Below are 12,653 nucleotides of genomic sequence, written 5' to 3'. Positions count from 1 at the left end.
AAGTATTGAAAATTTTGAGGTTAGGCTTAAAATACCTACTGATCGGCGACCTAATAATCGATCAAGTCGTATAATGTGAAATCTAGCCAGACACCTTGACAAAAATTTGTTGTAAACAAATAGTATTCAACTAGAGGATTTTGGAAAGAAGATATACAGTGAGATTTTTAAATCGACAAGCAGCAGCAAGTCGATACCTGAGCTGCATAGAATAGATGCATACTATTAATGAATTGAAAGCACATGGTAACGTTTCGTGCTAAAGAGCTAAAAAGTAGTGAGCCAATCTGTGATATTTTATTTTTGATATATTTGTTCTTATATTTATTGTGTGTGCTTGTTGCTCTATATGTTTCCACATTTGTTTGGTCTTTGATATTTACTTGTACAATATATGTATCAAATTTTTTATGGTGTATCCTTTATTTGATTCTCCACTTCCATGCATGACCAATCTCATATTTATTTATCGAATTATCAGTATTGTAATATTAAGAAAGTTACCATCCGATTTTATTATTCGTAGAATAAGCTGGTTTACTCAGCGATATATTTGCATTGATAATCAAATCTCTGGAAATAATACGTTCCAAAGATTTATATAAATTGTCCAAGAGCAATGAATTGCGGGAGCTCCTGAGCGAGCCTATAAGAATTTTATCTAAGTTTTATTCTAAGAACCACAACCAGAGTTATATATTTTTGTACTCATGCTTTACCGACTGCGGCCAAGCCAGGCAAACCGTTATTCACAAAAATAACGTCAGACACATTAAGTGAATAAATTCCCGCCATGGTGTGAATAGCCACTGGTGTGAAGCCTGAAGGCTTTTTTAAGCCTCAAGCCAAAAGGCCTCCCTAAGGCTCGTTATTGAAGAAACTTGAAAGTTCTATTTTATAAAAAAAAAGTGATACAGTTGTAATGTAGCCGAATTCGTAGTACGGAAATTCATGTCAAATAATCGGCTACAATACACAATATTCAAGTAAAATATCATTTTGATGAACGCTTAAAATTTTGAAATTACATTTCAATAAATTCATTCATCTCATATTTTACAATAAATTATTATAAATTTCGAAATGGCCTAACAGGCGAATGCCCAAAACTGTTCTCATTTCAATTCAACCAACATTTCAAAAAATAGTCTCTAGTCAAATATTTCAATGTAAAATGTTCAATGTGGTTTTCTGTATGGTGTGAAGTTTTTACGTCAAAAATTTCTAGTTTCATTCAAAATTTAGACTTTTTGAATAATTATTAAGTTACTGTACTAGATTTTTTGATTCAAGACTCTAATAGTATCTATTTGATTCAAAATTTGCTCGTTTATCTGAGAGCCTAATAAATTTTCTAAAAAATTTAGAAAATAAAAAAAGCTGAAAAATTTTCAGCCTAAAAATTTCTAAGAGTATTGAAAAGCGTAAATTGTATTTTGAAAAGTGAAAGAGACATAACCAACATTTTGATTTGAACAGTATAGTATAAATTGGAAATGGGACAGTTTTGGGCATGTGCCTGTTGTGCCTTTTCTCATGTTAATTATTTGTACACAATGTGATAAATAGATAATTAAAATGTAGTCTAGAGTAAGTTAGTTCAATTTTTAATGACAGGAAAGGTTCTACTAATAATGATGCTTCAAGAAAAATGAAAAACTATGAAGTCAAAGTTTTTAGATGGAGACATTAAAAGTTCACCCTTCTTATTAGAACTTAGATAGCATTTTTATGACTTCTTATGTATTGATAGTTTAAGAGAATCAATCCACCCCTTGTCATATTCAGGCTACGTTTGTGGGGGATTGATTAATGCCTTGAAAAACAAAATTTATGGTCCCTTCTATTTCTTTCGACTACGAAATTAATAAGGAGTGAGTACCTAAGCGGAGAAGTTTGATATAGACTACTTTTTACTAGAAATTTCGGTCGAAGAAAATCTAAATCATCTCTCCAAGGGTTGATGGACAATGCTCTTACAAGGAAAGATCACATCGGCACAAAGTGAGTGGAGGTGGTGAAGGGAGATTCTATCAGATTAAACGGAACTTGACAAACATATATGTTCATCATGTGTATGATAAGTTATTTTTAATCTAATAGAATCTATAAGGATTAAGTTATTGACATTTTGTTAATAACTTTGGTGAGAACGCAGCTTAAAGGGTTGTGACTTATCTTGAACTGTTTCAAAGCATCAAATTATTATGTATATTCCAAGTGGAATTATGTCGTATATTATAATTCATACTAGTTAATTTCCACAAATTGAACTGGTCAAACGAGAGCTGCATTTCAATTCAATTTAAGGTACTATCCAACGAGAATTCACTTATTGAATCAGGTATTCCAATTCAAAACAAGAGGGAAGAATGAGCTCAGTAGCCTAGTTCCATAATAAGATTTACTCTAGCACAAACCCTCTCATTCCTAATCAAATCTGATATTGCACGTTCAGTGCAAGAGGAGAAGCACCATTAAGAGGGTAGCTATCATATTGCACGTTGAGACACAGAGATGTCGCTGGAGACGATTTCTCGCTTCGCTTTAGAGATATTTAGCCGGGTTTCCTACTCGGTTTTCCTGGCGTAGGACGTAGGGTGGGGTAGGAGAAAGGTCTTTTGTGACGCGCATGCGCAATGAAGGGTGTTGGGACGCGTTTCTGCCGGGTCCCAGTAAGTTCAGTCCGTCCAGTCAAAGCCCTGGTGGGAACGCGCGGTCGTAATTAAGTCGCGCGCTCTGTTAACGCGAAGCGGTCATTACGTCACGCGAAGCGGTATTTTATCACGCGAATCCAAATCTTCCGCCCAAAAAATGATAATTTTAACAACAAAAACATCGAGTGCTTCAAACATGAGACAAAAGGATTAGTGTAGTTAGAAAAAGTTTGTATTTCAAAAATAAGTTCTATAATACAATTGAATCGGTCTGAAGAGAAAGGGAACATGTCAAAAAACAGAATTTTTCAGGGGAGAGAAAAAACTGAGCACAGATAAAAGTATTGATAATTTCAAGATAGTTTTTTGTCATAAGGGTGCAAACTATAAATACTATAATCATAATACAATTATGACGACATTGGAGGAAAAACTAGACTAAGCCTGTACCATAGAGAAACGATAGCATAAGTAGATATCCCTTGGTATAGGGCGTTTATGTCGTAACTTTTACTGTTATCTCAAGCCGATAGTCCACGTATTTCTTTCCCATGCAGCTGTGTGACGCTGGTAGTCTCTCAAATTGTGCCGTTCATACACTATCACCCCAAAAAAACAGTAAAAATTGACAATAATCGACAGTAATCGGCTTGAGATAACAGTAAAAGTTGCGACATAAATTCCCTATACCATGGGATATCTACTTACGCTATTGTTTCTCTATGCCTGTACTATTTCTCTCCAAAAATATTGATAAAATGTTAATGTTTAACTCTTTTAAGACAACAATTTTAATCCAGTATAAGCACTTATATAAGATTCACCCCTTAAGATTGAGTTTTTTGTTAACTTCCTATTATTCATGATGATATTATAGATTATCACTCCTCAACTTTTACAATAAACACCTCAACCGAAAGCAATCTATCATCAAAGCGACGCGTGAATCAAAGATAACCTAACAAAAGCATAAAAATCACAACTGACAAACAGCTAATTTTCGAAAGTTCGGCGTTGAAAGGGAACAAAATTGTGTGTCATGACTAGTTCCCTTTCACTCCAGTACAGCAAAAATACGATATCTGTTTCTTGTATGGAGAGAATGCTGACATGTTCCCTTTCAACTCCAATCGATGTATCCCACAGTGAACAACTCATTTCAACCATAAAAGAAAAATGAAAAATTTTGACATTCTCCCTTTCTCCTCAGGCCGATTCAATTATTGAAAGTGAGAAACGTGAGGGAGTTGATAAATTATTAATTAGCAATTAAACTAATTATGAGACACATTTCTGGAACCTGTGCTACAAGTATGTTGTGGTTTTGAACAATTGAGAACAAGTAAAACTACAGGTGACACCAAATATTGGAAGATCTTCTTCATTTACTGAGGTGAGACACACTCAAAAGAGTCAACTGATAAATGACAGGTAACAAAAAATACTATATAAGCTCCTTAATGCTACGTGAATTTGATTTATATTATTTATCAAGGTTAAGTTGAACTTTTAGAGAGAATTTCATATTTTGCTACTGGTTTTAAACAATAATAAAATACAAGTCAAACTACGGTTGACATCAAATATTGGAAGATCTTCTTCATTACCGGAGGTGAGATACACTTTTACCACTGATAATTGACAGGTAACAAAAAATTACGATATAAGCCCCTGATGCTTCGTGAATTTAGTTCTTACTATTCATCAATGTTAATTTGAACTTTTAGAGAGCGTTTCATATTTTGCTACTGGTTTTAAACAATAATTAAAGACAAGTCAAACTACAGGTGACATCAAATATTGGAAGATCTTCTTCATTTACTGAGGTGAGACACACTTAAAAGAGTCAACTGATAAATGACAGGTAACAAAAAATTACGATATCAGCCCCTGAATGTTTCATGTATATGTTTCATGAATTTATAATGATTAAGATAAAATATTTTGGTAATTAATTATTAATTCTATATTGTCAGAAGACGATCTGGCAACAGAGCAAAGCAAGAAAGAGATAGCACTTTATGCTTTGTTGAATGATAGACAAGGATAGCAATACTAATGTTTTACTTGTATTATGTGTTAAGAGAGTAATTATGGGATATTATCCTTGTGCTCTCATATGTATCTCATATAAATAAATACCATTGCTAATCAAACACTGCCATTATAACGTGAACCTCACTGTAGGCCATAGAAAGTTTCAAAATATGGATAGAAATGAGATAGTTCAAATGTGATGAATTATCCAGTGCATAAAATAAATTACTTCGCTTACACTACTTCTAACCGTTTTGTCGAGCAGAAACTGAAGCAGATTTGTCAATTCTGGCAATTGCAGTATGATAGATCTGACGCTCTGTGTTCAATTACTGAGTGATTTATCTTTGAAAGCCCTTTCACAGCCCATTTCAGCCGAGATATTCATTATCTGCTGAAATGACAGGGTAATAAATCTGAACTTGCGGTCGGCGCATTCAATTAGGCTACAGCAAACTATGGATTAGTTCTCACATTGCTGTGATGCGAGATTACTCGTTTTTTCATCTATATATATTATATAAAAGCGAAATGGCACTCACTCACTGACTGACTGACTCACTCACTCACTCGCAGAGCTAAAAATCTACCAGACCAAAAACGTTCAAATTTGGTAGGTATGTTCAGTTGACCCTTTAGAGGCGCACTAAGAACGGATTTGGAAAAATTTCCAGAGATACGCCCAAAATCTGCGTTTTTTCATCGTTTTCTCAGCTTTATCGAGAACAAATGAAAAGAAAATGTTCAAATTTAGTAAAGAAGCTCAGCTAGGGTGTGATAATGTTGTGTTAGAAGGAATTTGCAATAGCGTCAAAGATACGCTCAAAATTAGCGTTTTTTGGAGTTTCCTCAGCTTTATCGAGAACAAATGGAGAGGAACTGTTCAAATTTACTACAGAAGCCAAGCTAGGGTTTAATAATGTTGTGTAAGAATGAATTTGAAATAACGCCAAAGATACGCCCAAAATCTGCGTTTTTCCAGCGTTTTTTTGCACTTTCTCAACTTTATCGAGAACAAATGAACAGAAATTGTTCAAATTTACTACAGAAGCTCAGGTGGGGTGCAATGATGTTGTGTTAGGAGGAATTTGAAATAATGCCAAAGATACGCCCAAAATTAGCGCTTTTTAGAGTTTTCTCAGCTTTATCGAGAACAAATGAACAGAAAATGTTCAAATTTAGTACAGAAGCTCAGCTAGGGTGTAATAATGTTGAGTTAGAAGGAATTTGCAATAACGCCAGAGATACGCCCAAAATTAGCGTTTTTTAGAGTTTTCTCAGCTTTATCGAGAACAAATGAACAGAAAATGTTCAAATTTACTACAGAAGCCAAGCTAGGGTTTAATAATGTTGTGTAAGAATGAATTTGAAATAACGCCAAAGATACGCCCAAAATCTGCGTTTTTCCAGCGGTTTTTTGCACTTTCTCAGCTTTATCGAGAACAAATGAACAGAAAATGTTCTAAGGTAGGGTGTAATAATGTTGTGTTAGAATGAATTTGAAATAACGCCAAAGATACGCCCAAAATCAGCGTTTTTCCAACGTTTTCTCAGCTTTTCTGCGTTTTCTCAGTACTTTGACTACCTGATGGAATAAAGCATGCTCAAATGAAAAATACAGGCGAGCGAAGCGAGCCCGCTGATCTCATTTTTGAACGATGGGGTCTAGACGGATATGGCGAGCGAAGCGAGCCTGATGACTAGTAAGTTATATAATTAATTTGAGTCTCAGTCATTTATGTATTTATTTTTTATTCCCCTCCTGCACTTCATTCACAGTTTTAATAAACGTCCACTGTGTGTTTCAATCACAGCAAGTGAACACTCAGCAAAAACAGCCACGTTCCAGTCTCAGCCACTGACAAATCACCAATCGATTATTTGTCCAGTGTTGAACCCCTTGATTGAGTGCTTAGCTCTTATTACTATTGATACTCCTAGGAAAGAGAATGCTTAAACTATTAACTCTCGATCGTTAAAGCCTGGTTTTTATTAGTAGAGTTAGTGGTAGAGTTTCCTGGGCAAGTACTAACTATCTTGTGAACTCTCCCAATGAAAACGTTCATGGTAGAGTACTAGTTTTTAGTAGAGTAGAGTGGGATAGTACTCTACCACTTGCCTTTCCCCACCACCGCTACTCACTCAACTCTACCACTACTATGCTTAAGAAAACAGTTTTGACCTAGTAGAGTAGAGTCGTGCAGTAGGCTATCAAGTTTATGAAGTATTGTTATTGACCGAACGAAGTGTGGTGTAAGATTCAAGTCGACGGTTTGGCATTTCTCTTAATGTTTAAATGTTAAATGTAAAATGCGAATCGCGGTAATAGATTTTCATGAAATTTGACAGGTATGTTCCTTTTTTAGTTGCGCGTCGACGTATATACAAGGTTTTTGGAAATTTTGCATCTCAAGGATAATATCATAAAAGGAAAAAGGAGCCTCCTTCATACGCCAATATTAGAGTAAAAATCAGACTATAGAATTTATTATTCATCATAAATCAGCAGACAAGTGATTAAACAGATGTGTGGAGAAGCCAGTCTATTGCTGTATTTCCATAACTTGTGGATGAGAATACTGCGTGAGGTCTACTGTTCACAGAACTTCTAGTAGAGTTAGTAATAGAGTTCCCTGGGCACGTAATAAGTAGTGGTTCTGTGAACAGTAGACCTCACGCAGTATTCTCATCCACAAGTACCTGATTGAAACTATAGACCTTATGGAAATACAGCAATAGACTGGCTTCTCCACACATCTGTGTAATCACTTGTCAGCTGATTTATGATGAATAGTTCTATAGTCTGATTTTTACTCTAATATTGGCGTATAAAGGAGGCTCCTTTTTCCTTTTATATTATCCTTGAAATGCAAAATTTCCAAAAACCTTGTATATACGTCGACGCGCAATTTGAAAAGGAACATTCCTGTCAAATTTCATGAAAAGAAAATCTATTACCGCGTTTCGCCGTAGATGCGCAACATTTAAACATTCAAACATTAAGAGAAATGCCAAACCGTCGACTTGAATCTTAGACCTCACTTCGCTCGGTCAACTATCTTGTGAACTCTCCCAATGAAAACGTTCATGGTAGAGTAGAATCATGGTAGAGTACTAGTAGAGTGGTATAGCACCGTGGGATAATACCATAGAGAAACAATAGCGTAAGTAGTTATCCCATGGTATATAGGGCGTTTATGACGCAACTTAAACTGTTATCTCAAGCCGATTGCTGTTGATTATTGTCGTTTTTTACTGTTTTGACCGGGTAAAAGTGTATGAACGGCACAATATGAGAGACTACCAGCGTCATAAAGCTTAACAGAAAAGAACTGGACTATCGGCTTGAGATAACAGTAAAAGCTGCGACATAAACGCCCTATACCATGGGATATCTACTTATGCTATTGTTTCTCTATGATAGTACTCTACCACTTGTCATCCCCCACCACTGCTTCTCACTCCACTCTACCACTACTATGCTAATGAAAACAATCTCGAGCTAGTAGAGTGGAAAGAGTTGTGCAGTAGGCTATAAAGTTTAAGAAGTATTGCTATATTGTTATTTATTATTTTAATTTATTGAAGTTAATTAGAAAGTGTTAATAAGTGTTTTAGTGTTAATTTATTGAAAAGTATTGACATATTAAGGTTAGTTCTGTTTACTAGACAACACACTTTACCTACTATTCTCAATTGTAGTGAAAACAGTTACTCGACCAAGTGAGTGAAGTAGAGTTAGCTCGGTAGAGTTAGTATGCCAGTTACTCGACCACTAACTCCACTAGTGAAAACCAGGCTTGAGTGAAAACGTTTGACATTCTACTAATTCTGTTGAAGAATATTGCCAGAATGATGTATAATGCCTAAGATTTCTTTCCTTAATATTATGATTATTGCTTTGTAGCCCGATTAATAAACTTATTAAACTTTGTAAAATTATTTTAATTCACTGTGTGTTTCAATCTCAGCAAATGAAAACTCTCTCCAGTCTCATCCACTGACAAATCTATTGGTCTAATCTAAAATCTGAAATCTTGAATATAATCTAATCGATCATATCGATCATCTAATATCATCTAATCGAAAATAATATTAGGATTATTGCTTTGTAGCCCGATTAATAAACTTATTAAACTTTGTAAAATTATTTTAATTCACTGTGTGTTTCAATCTCAGCAAATGAACACTCTCTCCAGTCTCATCCACTGACAAATCTATTGATCTAATCTAAAATCTAAAATCTTGAATATAATCTAATCGATCGATAGCCTTGATAGCCTGTTTCAATCGATTTGTTCAATCGATTAAGAATGTTCAATTACGAATAGATTATTCAATCTATTATAATTGTTAACGTCGTATTCTTTGAGGATGATTTTCAGATTCACCCAATACTGGGGTTGGGAGGAAAGATTATAGAAGATGAATATAATGACCTCTAGATTTAAGTGATTTTAGAGTCGTTGAGTTTAATTTCATGAAACAGTTTTTTATTTGTTAACTGGACCTACTCGTACTGTTTAAGATTGTTGTTACATCTTTTAAATGCTGAATAGCTTTCAGAACTTCTAAGGATTGAAGCTTTGAAAATTTAACTTCCAATCTTCTTGTTAACTCACAATCTTTCATTGAGGATGTTGTTCATATGATACTCACAATTGAGCATTGATCAAGAGAGAAATGATGACTTGTGCCACTACCTCCGTAAACAAAGCCATAGAGCATTCGAGTGACGTCAGCACAGGTAGGGCTCCTACACCAATAAAAACTCGTTGATTTCAGCTGATTTACAGCCTCTATGTTTTCCCTACCAATCACCCTCAACCATATTTTGATGTGTTTTTTTATACGCATAAGGTGAACAGTAATAATAATCGTATATCAGCTAGTGTTTTCATTGGTGTAGGAGCCCTACCTGTGCTGACGTCAAACGAATGCACTACGGCTTTGTTTACGGAGGTAGTGCTTGTGCCCTGTTCTCTGTGCACGCTCAGTCAAGACATTTTATCATAATCGATGATATCTATTGCCAAATAAATTTTAATACATCTTAGTGCACTCAATGTAAAGTGTAAACTATTCTCTATTTGGTCATGTTCAAATGTTTCAACATAGATTGGTCAAACCGGAAAAAAGTCATCATCCATTTTATGATCTAAGCTAAATATGGAGTTTCAAGGGCGACATCCCCAATAAAAAGTTATAAGTTAACAATAATTATTGGAAGTAAAATATTTTCAAATGTCTCGAGGTAAAAACCGGGAATTGGAGTTTTGAGTGGATTCCAAATATAATTTTCTATCCTTCTTCCTTTTGCCTCTCATACAAACAACTGTCTCCTTTCTCTTTCTTGAAACTTGCGGAAAAGAGAAAGAGAATTCTCAAGGGTAGTGATACTCTTAAGTTATTGAGAAGTTTCTGTTTCATCTAATCTTGAATATTATACTATTATCGTCTGACTTTTATTGGTCGATTGACATGTATGGTCTTTTGCTCGCCGTATAACACGACATATTAAGGTGGGTACAGATATACGCGCCGCGAACATGAGCAATTCACTTTTAATCAGCTGATTATATCTGTATTTTTACAGAAACGGTAAGATACAGATATAAAAAGCTTGGCATCAGCTGATTAAAAGTTAATTGATAATGTTCGCGGTGCGTATCTGTACGTACCTTTAGATTGCTTGTATGTTTTATTCCAAAATACTCGTTTCACATGAACGATTTTGGGTTTTTACGATGTGGTTGAAGCAATCTGTTAATCTTCAAAAGCACAAAATTTCATAAACTTTGATACACTGTCTCGATGGTAAATTAAGAATGTTTAATCACAAAGAAAGTCTAAGCAAGGTTACAAACAATTTTCAAGCATAGAAACAGAGATTCAACTGTTTTAAAAGTTTGATTTATTAGATTATAACATAACAGAATGTTAGGAATAATATATTCTGATGTGAGTAAATAATAACTGTATGGCTTGTTTATGAGTTTAGAAGAGCACAGATGTTGGTCTAAGATCACTCTACTATTAATTATTATCAAGTATTTATTCAGTTTAAATGAAGAAATCGGAATCCTATTATATTAAGCGAGCAATTTCTGTATTTATATATCTGGTTTTTTTTATATCTGGTTATTCAGTTATGGTGCATGCCATTGGCCAAGGCAAGACATGGTCAAGTATCGTTAAATTGAAGTAGAGATCAGCTCAGTAGAACTCATATAGGGCTTTTACAAACTATTCGAGTAGTCAATTTTCAAAACATCACGTTTTTTCGATAATTTCATTAAGTTGTCAAGATATTACTTACATAATTCTACATAAGTTAATTAAGTTAAATTACACAAATTATACATATTGAGAGCAAGATTGTGACTATGGATAAATAACTTGCATATCCTATACTACTAAACAAGCAACTTCTGTTTATATATTTGGATGTTTAGATGTTTGGATGTTTATATGTTTGTATTGCACCGGATCTCGAAAACAGCTCTAACGATTTTCACGAAATTTGGAACATAGTTGGTTTATGATATAAAGATTCGATTGCACTAGGTCTCATTCTTGGGAAAACTCGCTGAACGACATTAAAAGGATAATTCATTCTTGGCTGAAACAGCTGTGGACAGTAAAAAGTGAGTATGTGGAAAATCAAAGTATAGCATCCCCGAAATTTATAAGATGACGTATAGCCAGCTGTGAAATATAAACACGCTCATTTAAGAGAATTGTGTTCTGTTTATCAATAACTAAAAATAACAAGCGAAGCTCGGTGCACCGATGTTATTATATCAACAGGCGTGAAACACTGCAGATTTCCAGGTCAACCGAGTTAAATGGTATATTGTGAAACAGTATAAAAAGAGATGAAGAAATTATGGGAATGTACATACGATTCAACAATCCATTTATTTATACGGGAAGTATAAATCTATATTAATTGGAGAGCAAGAGTGAGGCTCATTGGGAAAATCTAACATTGCTGTCAGATATAGTTTTTCATTAAAACTATACCGCCAAAACATAACAAAAAAGTCTGGTGTGGTACACTCACACAACTTTCCCTGCTCATTTCCTGTAAGCCTCATTCTTAAACGAGAATAATTTAGGGGAATAACAACATAATGACGATTGGTGGCAACATATTTGAAACAACGATCAGACTACTGTATTTATGTGTATATATAATTGTTTTCAGAGTACTTTTTCCTTTGTATAAATTGTGAAATTTGATGATTTTTTTTAAGTTGTCAAAACAGCTGTTCTACAGATGAAATATCTCACTATGTGTTTTTTTTATAAACCGCTACCTACCTCATGCACGAGAAGGAGTTTACAAAGTCCATTTCTCAAGGATGGGGTGGACCCCATTAGTTTCCAAGGAAAAAGACTCATGCCAGTTAATAGAACTGATAAATAACTATACAGGGTATGAATTTGAAATAAATCAGTCGAGTCATTTTTGAGAAAATCGTGAAAAACATGATTTTTTAGTAATTATCCGCCATTTTTCTCAAGAATATTACGGAGCTCCTGCAATTTTCCCAGAGATGAGACTCATGTCAGTTGATAGGGCTTATAAATACCTATCCATGGTATAAATTTGAAGAAAATCGTTGAAACCGTTTTCGAGAAAACCGTGAAAAACACGGTTTTTTAGTAATTATCCGCCTTTTTTTCCGCCATCTTGAATTGAATTTTATTGAATTTCTTATTGTCGGGACCTCAAGGTATAAGGACCTTAAGTTTAAAATTTCAAGTCAATCGGTTAATTAGGAATGGAGTTATCGTGTTCACAGACATAAACACATACACACACACACACAGACCAACAACCAAAAATCATGTTTTTGGACTCAGGGGGCCTTGAAACATATAGGAAACTTGAAATTGGGGTACCTTAATTTTTTTTGGAAAGCAATACTTTCCTTACCTATGGTAGTAGGG

General features: G+C 34.5%; 1 protein-coding gene across 5 annotated transcripts in view; it reads left to right on the top strand.

Moving 5' to 3' along the window:
* Positions 1–2,694: 2,694 nt before the first annotated feature.
* Positions 2,695–12,653, top strand: part of LOC111048325 (potassium channel subfamily K member 13) — a 162,386-nt gene continuing 152,427 nt past the window's right edge. For 2 of the 5 annotated variants that reach the window (XM_039429189.1, XM_039429192.1), the window contains exons 1-2: positions 2,695–2,885; positions 3,868–4,050. The gene's annotated coding sequence lies outside the window, so the exon portion shown is untranslated. Of the gene's footprint in view, positions 2,886–3,867; positions 4,051–4,451; positions 4,484–12,653 lie in introns of those variants that run through there. The other 3 variants (XM_039429193.1, XM_039429190.1, XM_039429191.1) reach the window with 3 other exon arrangements.

The sequence above is a fragment of the Nilaparvata lugens genome, chromosome 5, assembly GCF_014356525.2.
Source record: "Nilaparvata lugens isolate BPH chromosome 5, ASM1435652v1, whole genome shotgun sequence".
Lineage (NCBI taxonomy): Eukaryota > Metazoa > Arthropoda > Insecta > Hemiptera > Delphacidae > Nilaparvata > Nilaparvata lugens.
Note: the sequence above shows the minus strand (reverse complement) of the source record. Positions and strands in the feature narration are given on the sequence as shown.